Source organism: Odocoileus virginianus, chromosome 34, assembly GCF_023699985.2.
Source record: "Odocoileus virginianus isolate 20LAN1187 ecotype Illinois chromosome 34, Ovbor_1.2, whole genome shotgun sequence".
NCBI classification, from domain to species: domain Eukaryota; kingdom Metazoa; phylum Chordata; class Mammalia; order Artiodactyla; family Cervidae; genus Odocoileus; species Odocoileus virginianus.
The window spans coordinates 1,034,089-1,048,173 of NC_069707.1; positions in this window are offsets into that span (position 1 = coordinate 1,034,089).

Consider the following 14,085-nt stretch of genomic DNA (forward strand, 5'->3'; position numbering starts at 1 on the left):
CGCAGAATAAGTGACGCACTCCCTTCTAATGTTAGAAAAATGGACACGAGTGCAATGTTTACAGAGCTGAGTGGAGAAATGTGTATGATACAGAGTATCGGCTATAACTGACATTGTATGTTTTGAATGAAAATAAGACAAAGGCATTGTTTTCTTAAGTGACGAATATGACTACTTGGCAAGTCTCAGCATGATGATGTGTGCACCTAACTCGATTCTTTCAAAAAGTCCCTCGGGTCCAATTCAGGTGACACATGTTTGGTCGGGGCGGAAGCTCTGGCCTCCACTGTTTGAGCGTGTCTAACACCCTCTCTTCCACCCCAGCACCCTTGCCGCCAATGCCTGCATGCTCTCGCCAGAGTCCACAGTGCCGTGTTTCACGGTGCCACATCCCCGGATCCCAAGCCCACGGCTGTTCTCAGCCTGCGCTCCCCACCTGCCAGCCTCCCTGTTACCCATTCCCGTGTCCCAGCTGTGCCCCCTGCCCCCAAGTCTACACCCTATTGTCATCCTATCCCAGAATTTCAGAACGCAGCCCTATGCTTCAGTTTCCTCTGAGGGAAACCGAGGTAATAGTACCCACCCTGACAGTCTTTATGAAAATTCAGTGAGTTCCTACGTGTAAATTACTGGGAAATCGCCAAGCACACAGCTGGTAACAACAGCTCACAGTTTAGCTGCCCCACTGACGTCTGATGCTCAATGTGCGTGCTCAGGCTCTTCAGCCAGGACTCCTGGCGAGCCCACGGACTGCAGCCCACCAGGCCCCTCCGTCCATGGGACTCTCCAGGCAAGAACGCTGGGTGGGGGGGGGTTGCCATGCCCTCCTCCAGGGGACCTTCCTGACCCAGGGATCAGACCCGCGTCTCTTATGTTCCTTGCATTGGCAGGCGTGTTCTTTACCGCCAGCAGCACCTGGGGGGCCCCTTGTGCGCAATGTTTCAGACTGAAGCCATCAGCATCCTCAGAGAGAGCGCACCTGGAGAACTGTCCACCCCAGCGGATCGTGCCTTCACCCACTGGGTGACCGGACTGCTGGTCGTGCCTTCACCCACTGGGTGACCCGACTGAGAGGCACTGGTGAGTCACCATTGGCCACTCCCCTTCTCTCCACGGCCAATGAATTACCAAGTCTTATTAATCCTGGGTTACAAGCACATCTTGACTTTATCTCTCTCTGTCAACCTCCTCACCATCTCTTGGGTTTCTCCATAATGTGCTAGCTTAACCAGTACCTTCCAATCCAAGCAAGTCTCTCTCAAACTGTATTTCTATAGATGTCAAAATTACAAGTCTGACTCGCTTATTATCCTTTGTACTTTCCACCAATTTCCCATGATCTTCAGGTTAAATCAACAACTCATTGGCATGACCTTCTCTCAGTCCCTCCCGTACCCCTGACCCTGATCACCACACCACACTTGTCTCCTCTTATCCAAAGTGCATATGGTTATTTAACATTTGATACTTGGTGCTTATTTTCAAATGCATTTTTAATAGCTCTGTCTCTTTTTTATGTTATGCATGTCTTGCTTTTCCCATCTTGCTAAGTTTTTAAAGCCCTCTATTTTCCCATATCACCTGTTTATTAAAGACACAAAGATGGGGTGTGTGTTGCAGTCCAGCTAAGCAGACCATTAAGGCTGGATACTTTAATAGGGAAGAGCAGACATCTTTGCTCTTAACAGTAAATGTTTTCTTATCTTCTCTTCTGTTTGGAATGCATCTTTAACCAAGTACTAGATTCTTTGCCTTCTAACCTCCTCCAATATTCTTGTGCCCAATCTTTAAAGTTCTATTTTTTGCTTACACAGAACATTTTAGCCACAATTTCATCTGAAACAAGCTCCAAAAAACACTTAGAAAACCTCACAGTCTTAACTAAATGCAGTAATCATGAAAATATTCTTTAAAAAATAGGTTTTTTTTCCTTAAATAAATTCACAAATTATTATCTTCTCTTTTCCAGGATGTAAGAAAATATATTTCATTATTTTATCTCCCAGGATAACGTAGTTTACTGAACTATTTAAGGAAAATTACAGATAGAACTAATTCGTCACACAGCTTCTCTTCCAAAAATGTTTATAGGAGAGATCCTACAAAAGACACGAATAAAGTGGGAAAATCACTTCAGAAACGAGAGCCTTGGTGAGAGAAGAAGGTGCAGTCATATGTTGTGCAAGAATTTTAAATATAAAGCAAAAGCAACTTAGAAGACATCAAAAGCAACAAAAAACAAAAATCTAGGAGGAGAAAGAAAGCCAGAATGGCCCAGAAAGAAAAACAGAGCTCAGTGGGAAAACATCCAGTTATAGATAACACCTCATTTTTGCTTCTTGGTATAAATTCCAATCTCATTTCTGGGCCAAGACTTTGGGAGGGGTTTGATGCCTCTCCTTGGAACCAGAGTTATTTGCAGAGCCATTTTTAAAAAGATAGTGCATTCTAAGGGTCATCAGTTTTCAATGAACTTTTACAAATATTTCATTTTTAAAGCATGTAGTCATATTTTTAGGGTTGGAGTTTGGGAATATTTCTGAATGTCTGTGGAATTTTCTTTTCTTCTCATGGTAGTCTTATCACACTAAATAAAAAAAGACTTTCCCACTTACTTCTGTGTGTGTGCTTGTATGTAGAGGAAAAAGAGAGAGCAGCTCATTAAGAAGTTCTTGAAAATATGCAGGAATTTGTGATCTTCCATGAAAACATCTCTGTGTATCACTTAGCTTCTTCAAAAATGAGAAGATTAGATAGAAAATTTGTCCTCATATCCACTGCTTTCTAAGGGTAGTAGAACATTAAGCTTCTCCACAATTCTTTGAAAAAGACATTTAAAAATTTGTATATTATACTTTCTGAAGCAGCTGGTAGCATGTTAGTTAGATGGGCTTATGGGTTATGACAATGCCTTTCATTTTTGCCCTAGCATTCTTATGTTTATTCTAATCAAGGAATAGTTCAACAAGCATTTTAAAATATTTTTTTAAATAGCTAATTCATCATGGGTAAACGTATTTAGGAAACCATTTCAATTAAACAGAGAGGCTATCGAGGTCTGCTATGAGTTGGTGGCGGTGTTCGATCGCTAGGTCACGTCCGGCGCTCTGGGCCCCGTGGGCAGGCTGCTCCGTCCACGGCGTTGCCCAGCCCGGGGCACTGGAGCGCGTGGCCGCGCGCTTTCTCAGGGCATCCTCCCCGCCCGGGGCTCAGGTGTGCGCGCCCCGGCCGGCAGGCGGATTCCCTAGTGCTGAGCCGCCGGGGAAGCCGCACACGCCCTGTAACACAGACGTGGTTTAGGGCGCCAGGAAAACGCGGCTGCGTCTTCTGTGACTGAAGGGGTTTCTCACCCGCTGCCGCTCACCGCAGCTGTGCTGTGAAGACCTGGACACGAAGGGTGCGGGAGACGCGCAGACACGGCCGTCAGAAGGCGCGGGGGCGCGGGGAGGGGAGGCGTGAGCACGGGCGGACTGTGCAGGCTCCTGCTCCGCAGCCGGTCCCCAGATGCGCCTTTGCAGACGTCGTTCAAGGTCACAGGAGGGTGGGGAGGTCACGGGGGGCCTCAGGGCAGAGGGAAGCGAATTGGCCACGCGCGATGGAACCTTAGCCCAGAGCTTACGGCAGCGGTGACAGCAAACCGAGTTAGCCTCCGCCGTTTGGTAAATGCTGACACGCTCACAGTCGTCTGTGATCACTTAAGAGCCACACACTCTGTGAGTCACCCACCAGCCCCACAGAGCCTGGAGCTAGGAACCGCACAGACCAGAAGATTCAGAACCCCTTCCTTCTTACTCAGTATCCAGAATATTAAACATAAAGCAGGTGGGAAAAGCATCGCCTGTTTCCACAGTTGGTGGTTGTTATGACATGAGATATTTGATGTTAGGATGTACTCTAGTTCACATTCCTTATTGATATTTTAAAATAATTGGAAGTAACAAAGAATACCAAAGGCAAACATGCCCAGAGGAAGCGTTCCTGACCTTTGAGAACGTTCACAAGTGGCAGATACAGGAAGGCACCGCTGGATCTTCTTGGGAGTCAGAGAGCCACGCAAGCATCCTGGGCACTGAGACGGTGTCCTGAAATCCTGCCGGCAAGAGGAAGAAGCTATGCAAAGAGTATCAGACTCTTCAAGGTCAAGGTGAGCGAGTTCAGCCAAGCTGTCAGCAGCAGTAGACCCGCAGGATAGACTGGAGTCTGGAAGAGGACCAAGGGCTGAAGGGAACAGTAATTTACTTATCCTGATCTGACCCCAACTTTCTGGGGAGAAAGAAGAAAACAGAAAAAGGCAGAGAAGCAAGAACTGAAAACAGACTTTGCACAGTTTCGCTTCTTTTCCCGGAGCCTGGGATTGAGGGCTCCAGTGCGGCCGAACCCAGCCTTCCGGATCAGTCAAATGTGATGGGGCGTTAACAGGCCAGTTCTGCCCCTATGCTCCACCGAGGTGTGGGGGGACCAAGGCTGCCTGACGGGCAGCTCATGCCTATCAAAGAGCCTCGTGGCTCCAGGTCACCATGACATTTGGTGAAATACCTTCACTTTCTTATTTTATCCAGCAGGCACAGAAAAGAGCTCATATCTTCTGGAACAAACAAATCGATTGCAACTATTAAAACATGAGACTCTCTTATATCCCAGTGTCCTTCCACAGACAATGTTTAGCACATCATAAAAAATCATGAGACATGAAAAATAACATGAGACTTAAACAAACAAGAGATGAGAATCAACACAAGGGCTTGCCTGGCCCAGAAATGGAACTAGTAAACAGGAGTTTAATTTTAACAACCTTTGTAAATAAACTCAAGAATTTATATGAAAAAAAAGGAAAGGCAGAATGAACAGATCAAGGAGAGAATAGAGAAAAACAGCTTAGGAAATGGGAAAAAAAAACAAATTCTAAATCACAAAATTATAGCATTTGAAGTAAAAACATCCCTGGGCAGGCTTAACAACAGAATGGAAAATGCTGAAGAGAGACGGATAAATTTGAAAAGAGACTTAGACAGAAACTATCTAAACTGAGGCCCAGAAAAAATCCAGATTGATGAAAGCTGACTCAAGTACCATGTGAAGAGCTCTCACATCCATGGTTAAGATGTCAGGAGAGGAGGAAGGGACCAGAGCAGACAGACTCTTGAAACAGGTAACAATGTCTCAAATTTGAAAAATAAAGCTTTATATACAAGATACCCAACAAAAGTGGAATAGATGCAAAGAATTCCATAGCTCTGCACATCATAATTGTGATATATAAACAAAAATAGCTAGAGAGGAATAAAAAACACTTACACCTAAGGCACCATTGGTCACACTGACAGTGTAAGGATTCCACTAGCGTGGTTGAAAGGAAGGGGGAAAATCAGCTATTAGAATCCATTACCCACAAAATTATCTTTCAAAATGAAGGGAGAGAAAGTCTGTTTAAGAGTCTACTATCAGAGAAATTAATCCTCAGGAAGAAAGGGGCATATGTCATTTCAAATAACACAAGCTGAGGGAATTTGCTGCCAGCTGAATTGTACTGTAAGAAATGGTGAAGGCATTTCTTCGGGCAGAAGAGGAAGCTAGCTCTTCAGGATGGATCCCAGGACTGGTAAATTTATGCATACATGGTTGTTGTCATTCCGTCACTAAGTTATGTCTGATTCTTTGCCATCCCACGGCCTGCAGCACGCCAGGCTCCTCTGTCCTCCACTATCTCCCAGAGTTCCCTCAGTCACATCCATTGAGTCGGTGATGCTATCTAACCATCTCATTCTCTTTTTGTCCTCAGTCTTTCCCAGCATCAGGATCTTTTCCAGTGAATTGGCTCTTTGCAGCAGGTGGCCAAAGTATTGGAGCTTCAGTGTCAGCATCAGTCCTTCCAGTGAATATTCAGGGTTGATTTCCTTTAGGATTGACTGATTTGATCTCCTTGCAGTCCAAGGGACTCTCAAGAGTCTTCTCCAACACCACAATTTGAAAGCATCATTTCCTTGGCGTTCAACCTTACTTATGCTCCAGCTCTCACATCTGCACATGACTACTGGGAAAACCATAGCTTTGACTATATGGATCTTTGTTGGCCCTAGTGGTATCTCTGCTTTTTAGTATGGTATTTGTTTGTCATAGCTTTCCTTCCAAGGAGCAAGCGTCTTTTAATTTCATGGCTGCATTTGCCATCTACAGTGATCTTGGAGCCCAAGAAAATAAAATCTGTCACTACTTCCAGTTTTTCCCCTTCTATTTGCCATAAAGTGGTGGGATTGGATGCCATGATATTAGTGTTTTGAAAGCGGAGTTTCAAGCTAGGTTTTTCACTCTCCTCTTTCACCCTCATCAGGAGGCTCTTTAGTTCATCTTTGCTTTCTGCCATTATCATTTGTATATTTGAGGTTGTTGATATTTCTCCCTGAAATCTTGATTCCAGTTTGTGATTCATGTAGATCAGCATTTCTCATGATATACTTTGCATATACGTTAAATAAGCATATTTTATTGTTCAGTTGCTAGTCATGTTCAACTCTTTGCGACCGCAAGGACTGCAGCACTCCAGGCTTCCCTCTCTATCCCCATCTCCCAGAGCTTGGTCAAAACCATCCCCAAGAAAAAGAAGTGCAAAATGGGTGTCTGAGGAGTCCTTACAAATAGCTGAGAAAAGAAGAGAAGCAAAAGGCAAAGGAGAAAAGGAAAGATATGCCCATCTGAATGCAGAGTTCCAAAGAATAGCAAAAGAGAGATAAGAAAGGCTTCCTAACTGAACAATGCAAAGAAATAGCAGAAAACATAGAATGAGAAGGACTAAAGATCTCTTCAAGAAAATTGTGTGCAAAAATGGGCACAATAAAGGACAGAAATGGTATGGACATGATGGAAGCAGAAGATGTTAAGAAGAGGTGGCAAGAATACACAGAAGAACTATACAAATTAGCAAATGCATACATGTAAAAATACTAATTCTTCTTTTCCTTAGGTTTTAAAAAGTAAATTGACTTAAGGAAAAACTATGATATTGTATGGTGAGATTTATTTCATATGTGCTATTAAAATATATGGAAACTTGGGTAAACTCATGTTTAAGCTCATAGTCATGAGACTTTTCTTATAATAAACTTTCTTTAATGTTTTCATACTTTGTGCTGTGCTCGGTCACTTCAGTCGTGTCCGACTCTCGCGACCCCGTGGACTGTAGCCCTCCAGGCTCCTCTGTCCATGGGATTCTCCAGGCAAGAATACTGGAGTGGGTTGCCATGTCCTTCTCCAGGGGATCTTCCCAACCCAGGGATTTAATCCAAGTCTGCTGAGTCTCCTGCATTGCAGGGGGACTCTTTACTGCTGAGCTACCAAGGAATCTCCTTTAATACTTTGAATCTCCATGAATAATTTTTCTGTGTTTCATTCTGAAAAAGTAATGTAAATGTTATAGAGGATGTAAGGGCATGAAACTTGGTATTAGGAAATCTGGAATAATTAATTAAAATGCAGAAAACTCCATGTGTCTGGACTGAGTGGGTGGAGTTCACAGGTGGTAAATGCGCCCCAGGGATGAAGGCTCACTCGCAAGGTGCCCGTGAGGCGCACGGACACCCGGCCCGCCTGTCACACTCAGATCGTCAGGCCTGAGGGCTGAGAGCAAGAACAGGCTGAGACACCTCTTGGCCTGGGGCAGGGTTTTCTGTGTTGCCCCTTCCGTGCACTGGGAGCCGAAACTGGGTTCCCACCTTCCCGCTGGGTAAACACTTCCTTCTTCACTTTTTCTTTGTCCCAGAGAGTTGACATAACCAAGTGTGGAGCCTGACTTACATGGAGGCATGGTTTGTTCTGGTCTTAGTTTAATGTGGCATCTACACTGCAGACCCTGTTGAGTTCCTGGGTATTATAGACACTCCTCTTTGGGGAGGGATTAGGGCAGAGCGCTATGGACTGAGTGTCTGCTTCCCCCAGATTCGTGTGTTGAGGTTCTAACCCCAACAGGAAGATATTGGCAAGAGGGAGATATCTGGGAGGTGACTAGGGTTGGGTGAGGCTGTGAGGGTGTGGCCCCGATGCGGTCTGTGCTTTAACAGAAGAGAATGTGAGGGCGCCAGCTGCAAGGTCCTCAGAGGACACCGCAGAACCTGGGGCAGACCTGGGCCGTCCAGTCTCCAGGAGCACACGTACGGGTCTGTTTAAGGCCCCAGACTGTGGCATTTCATGATGGCGGCCCAAACAGGCTACAGAGAGCTAGACTGCACTTCTAAGTTTGACTCACTAAAATGACTTATTTCTAATGCAAAGTGATTTATACTCAATTTAGAACTTGAAAAGAAAACATCATGATCATGCTATCACATTGATAAAATTCTCAACAATATACTGGGGTTCAAGTATGAATATTAAAGTACATGTGTGTATATTATCATCCTAAAAGATGATGCTGTTAAAATGCTGCACTCAAAATGCCAGCAAATCTGGAAAACTCATCAATGGCCACAGGACTGGAAAAGGTCAGTTTTCATTACAATCCCAAAGAAAGGCAATGCCAAAGAATGTTTAAACTACCACACGATTGCACGCATCTCACACACCAGCAAAGTAATGCTCAAAGTTCTCCAAGCCAGGCTTCAATAGTATGTGAACCGTGAGCTTCCAGATGTTTAAGCTGGATTTGGAAAAGGCAGAGGAACCAGAGATCAAATTGCCAACATCCGCTGGATCATAGAAAAAGCAAGAGAGTTCCAGAAAAACATCTACTTCTGCTTTATTGACTATGTCAAAGCCTTTGACTGTGTGGATCACCGCAAACTGTGGAAAATTCTGAAAGAGATGGGAATACCAGACCACCTGACCTGCCTCCTGAGAAATCTGTATGCATGTCAAGAAGCAACAGTTACAACTGGACATGGAAGGACAGACTGGTTTCAAATTGGGAAAGGAGTATGTCAAGGCTGCATATTGTCACCCTGTTTATTTAACTTATATACAGAGTACATCATGCAAAATGCTGGGTTAGATGAAGCCCAAGCTGGAGTGAAGATTGCCGGGAGAAATATCAATAACCTCAGATATGCAGATGACACCACCATTATGGTAGAAACTGAAGAAGAACTAAAGAGCCTCTTGATCAAAGTGAAAGAGGAGAGTGAAAAAGCTGGCTTAAAACTCCACAGTCAAAAATCAAAGATCATGGCATCCAGTCCCATCAGTCCATGGCAAATAGATGGGGAAACAGTGGAAACAGTGGCTGACTTTATTTTTCTGGACTCCAAAATCACTGCAGATGATGACTGCAGCCATGAAATTAAAAGATGCTTACTCCTTGGAAGGAAAGTGATGACTAACGTAGACAGCATATTAAAAAGCAGAGACATTACTTTGCCAACAAAGGTCCATCTAGTCAAAGCTATGGTTTTTCCAGTGGTCATGTATGGATGTGAGAGTTGGACTGTGAAGAAAGCTGAGTGCCGAAGAATTGATGCTTTTGAACTGTGGTGTTGGAGAAGACTCTTGAGAGCCCCTTGGACTGCAAGGAGATCCAACCAGTCTATCCTAATGGAGATCAGTCCTGGGTGTTCATTGGAAGGACTGACACTGAAGCGGAAACTCCAATACTTTGGCCACCTGATGCGAAGAACTGACTCATTGGAAAAGACCCTGATTCTGGGAAAGATTGAAGGCAGGAGGAGAAGGGGACGACAGAGGATGAGATGGTTGGATGGCATTACCAACTCGATGGATATGAGTTTGAACAAGCTCCGGGATTTGGTGATAGACGGGGACGCCTGGTGTGCTGCGGTCCATGGGGCTGTAAAGAGTGGGACACGACTGAGCGACTGAACTGAAGCATGTGTGTGTATACATACACAGTTATATTATGCTGCATACAGAGTTAATATATATTTTACATAAAATATATCATCAATGTTTACCACTTAATTTATTCAAAATGTAATTTACATATGGATATATGGTGATCTGATTATTTTCTTCCTTTTTAAAATAATTTTATTTTTTATGCACTTATTTTTGGCTGCACCTTATCTTTGTTGCTGAAAGTGGGCTTCTCTCTACTTGTGGTGCATGGGCTCCTCATTGTGGTGGCTTCTCTTGCTGTGGAGCGTGGGTCCTAGAGCGTGAGCTTGGTGGTGGTGGCTCCCAGGCCTAGTTGCTCCTCGGGCAGCAGTTAGGATCTTCCCAGACCAGGGATCGAGCCCACAACCCCTCACTGGCAGTCTCTTAACATGTGTAGACTATATAACATATATAGACTGCCAGCGAAGTCTATATTCTTCCTTATTCTTGGATATCTTCTTATTTTACCCATTTCGTATTTTAGTATAGTCATGAACAATGTGATATTTAAAATATTGAATCTCTGTGACATTTATTTTACTCACAGTTTTAATATTTTTATTTTATCTTATTGCACATGCATACCACATGCATGTACAATTTTTAAAATAAAGTGAGTCTTCATATGCACACCACACAGCTTAAGCTACAGAACATTTTCCATACATGTGAGACTCATGGCTCATCTCTCCCAAAGCATCTGTTTTCCTCCAATCTCTCCTCCACCCAAGTAAAAGCTAATCTAAATTTTATATTAACCATTCCGTCTTTTAAAATGATGTTGCTGCATGAATATACTTCCTATATAATTTATGTTCAGCTTCCTTGCATTTCAAACAACCAGTAAATGGATATATAATGTACCTATTCTTCTAGAATTAATTTTTCACTCCTCTGGTTGTTGATAGTCATCTGAGGCAGAAAGTGTACCTATAAACTAGCAACTTGCACTGATGTTTAATATTCCGCTCTGTGTCTATTCCCTCTTCACGTCTTGCCTGTTGATGGACACTGGGCGTTTTTCCACCTTTGCCTTGTTGAAAGGGCTGCTCCACATATTCTTGTAGTGCCCTTGGGGACAAAGACAAGAATTCCTCTCAAGTCTGAGGATTACTTTCCAAACTGGAGGCGGACCCATTAGTATATCATGATTTTAATGTAATTGACGGTGAAATATCCTTTTCATTAAAAAATAAATTTATTAGAAAAGAAGAAATGAAAAGACAAAGAAGGGGATGAGAGAGAAGGAAAAATAAAAGAGAAAGTATCAGATTTAACACACAAACTAAGAGAACTTCCATACTGGCTGTCTATGTTCAGGCTTATGACACTAAATGCATTTCTAACTGGGTCATACATTAAGAAGTGGTTGCAGGGCCCAGTCTGAGAGCATGCTCTTTGAGTGGGACTCGCGCATCACCGAGAGGTGTTGGATTTAGTCGCACAAGATGTGTCGTTGTGCAGCTGTGTCAACCTCACCGGGAGGTGGGGCGAGGTGGCCTCGGATCCTCAAGCACCTCTCCAAAGTCACGACGATCAAGCAGGTGACGACAACATCTGTCCTTCACCAACTTCCAGTCGTTGCAGGTCTGAGTTTGCGTCACCAGTTCTCGATTTCTTCATCTGCAGGAAGCGCCATATCGGGATCCCTGCAGTCTCCTGTAAAGTGTGTTGGATGTGCTGTGCTTAGCGGCTCAAACATGTCTGACTCTGCGACACCATGGATGGTATGTAGCCTGCCAGGCTCCTCTGTCCTTGGGGATTCTCCTGGCAAGAATACTGGAGTGGGTAGCTTTTCCCTTCTCCAGGGGATCTTCCCAACCCAGGGATCAAACCCAGGTCTCCTGCATTGCAGGCAGATTCTTCACCATCTGAGCCACCAGGGAAGCCTGTGTTGGATAAAAAGTGCTTAGAAGAGAACCTCTCGGTTATTCTCACAGGAAAGGGTGGGCTGAGAGCCGCTGGGAGGGGTCCTGTTGTTTCTCACTGTGACCGGCAGCCCTGGGGCCCACACCACGTGCTGAGCGGGGCTCAGGCCCTTGGCCTCATGTGGTGCAGGCTCACTCTGCGAACACGAGGCCCAGCCCTGGGCATGCGTGTGGCCTGGGGAGCATGTTCGTGTCCTGATCAGACCACGTGATGAAAGGGACGGAGTCAGGCTGGAGTCGGCGTGCCTCGCTCTGCGTCAGCTCCTGGAGTTTCTTGCTCCCGTTGGAACAGTTAGGGGGACTCACAACGTATAGATTCTCTACCAAACGCCAGCTCGCTTCGGACTGCCCTGTGAACATTCGGTCTGGATGTACAAGAGTGGCCAGATTGAGAAACTCACTAATGTCCCCAACCAGCGCCGGTGTTTGGTGAGATCGAGTCACGTGGGTTCTCAGCTTCAGTCCTGGATGAGCAGGGGTCCCCTCCTGTCATGATCCTCCCTCCCACGGCTCAGGTTCTGCAAAGATAAGGCTGGCCTGGTTTATCCGCAAAGAGTGTGACCCCTGGAACGCATGCATTTGAAGTGATCCACTCAGATAGACTCCGAAAGTACAAAGTCATCCAACTCCTTTTAAAATCTGATGGCCCCAGCTGCCTGGTTGAAAACATGCTTTATTTGTGTCAAATTCGTGTTTATCATGCATTCTCCTATGTCCTCGTAAAGGCACCACAAACTTGAACCGAAAGGGCGTCCCACAAGCGAGGGTGGAAGGCTTGCTGAGAGCCGAGCCTCCGGGGACAGGCGCTGGCAGGCCCCCGCTGGTGCTCACTTTCATCCAGATGGCAGATTTTCCTCGGTGTAATCCAAGATGACACATCCAATTCCCTTTCCCAACTCCTGAGCTTTTCCAGGGGAAAAAATGTGGTTTTGCCCTACTTTTAGCAAATTAATGTTTCTGTGCTTTTGCTTTGCTGGTGCATTTCAAAACATATGGACACTTTGGGCCAAAAAAAAAAAAAGGCCATTTCTGATTCATTTGGCTAAAGCGTGAATTTTTCCGAGTACAGTAAAAACTCTCTTATGAAATGCTTTATTCTACCTTCAAGTCCACCAGACCACGAAGCAAAGCTTTTCCCTGGATGAGCAGTACCGCACGACACATCTTCCGGAGCCCACACCTCACCCGTCATTTGGAGAGGAGCCCTCCTCCTGCCCACTGCCTGGAGGGAATCAGACCATTCCTGGGAAGGCTGGCTGTCTGCTCAATATGGGGTGCGGTGGGGAGCACCCCAAGAAGGCACCTGGGAGACAGTGCTCGGGACCTGGGTCTAGACGGGGCCTGGTGCACTAACGGCTGCCCCAGAAATGTGGAGGGCGGGCAGGAATGTGTAGGAAGGAGGGGCAGAGCAGACCCCAGGCAGAGCAGTCCTGAGTCAGACGGGACAGTCTTCACGGAAGAGAAGGGGAGGGACCTCCTGGGAGATGGGTAGTGGGGCAAGGTGACAGCTGGGGACCGTCCCCAAGCAGGGCCTCACATGCTCTGCACGCTGAAGCCAGACGCCCCTGTGAAACCCAGGAAGAGCGGCGTCTCCAAGAGGTGACCTGAGACAGAACCCTGAGGTGGATGCACGGTGAAGCAGGGCGGGGCAACCTTAAAGAATTTACAGAGAATGGAGCGGCGGCGCGGGTCAGACTCAGAGCGAAAGGGCCCATTGAAGGTTGGATGGATAATGGACGTGGTTCATGTCTGCAATGGAATATTGTGTTCTGTGCCTAGTCACCCAGCCGTGTCCAACTCTTTGCAACCCCATGGACTGCGGCCCATCAGGCTCCTCTGTTCTTGGGGGTTCTCCAGGCAGGATACCGCAGTGGGTTACCATGCCCTCCCCCAGGGGGTCGCCCCGACTCAGGAACTGAACCCAGGTCCCCTACACTGCAGGCAGAGTCTTTACTCTCTGAGCCACTCAGCCACAAGAGGAAGGAAATAAGTCCATTTGCAGCAACATGGATTGACCTAGAGATTATCATACTAAGTGAAGTAAGTCAAACAGAGAAATATCACATGACATTATTTATATGTGGAATGTAAAAAGAAAAATGATGCAAATGACTTATTTACAAACCAGAGACAGACTCACAGACACAGAAAACAAACTCAACAGTCACCAAAGGGGAAAGGGGGAGGGATAAATGGGAAGTTTGGGACGAATGCATCCACCATACTATGTATAAAATAGATGAACAACAAGGACCCACTGCACACAGTACAGGGAACTATTCTCAGTGCTCTGCCGTAATCCATGTAGGAAAAGAATCTGAAACAGAGCAGACACATGGAT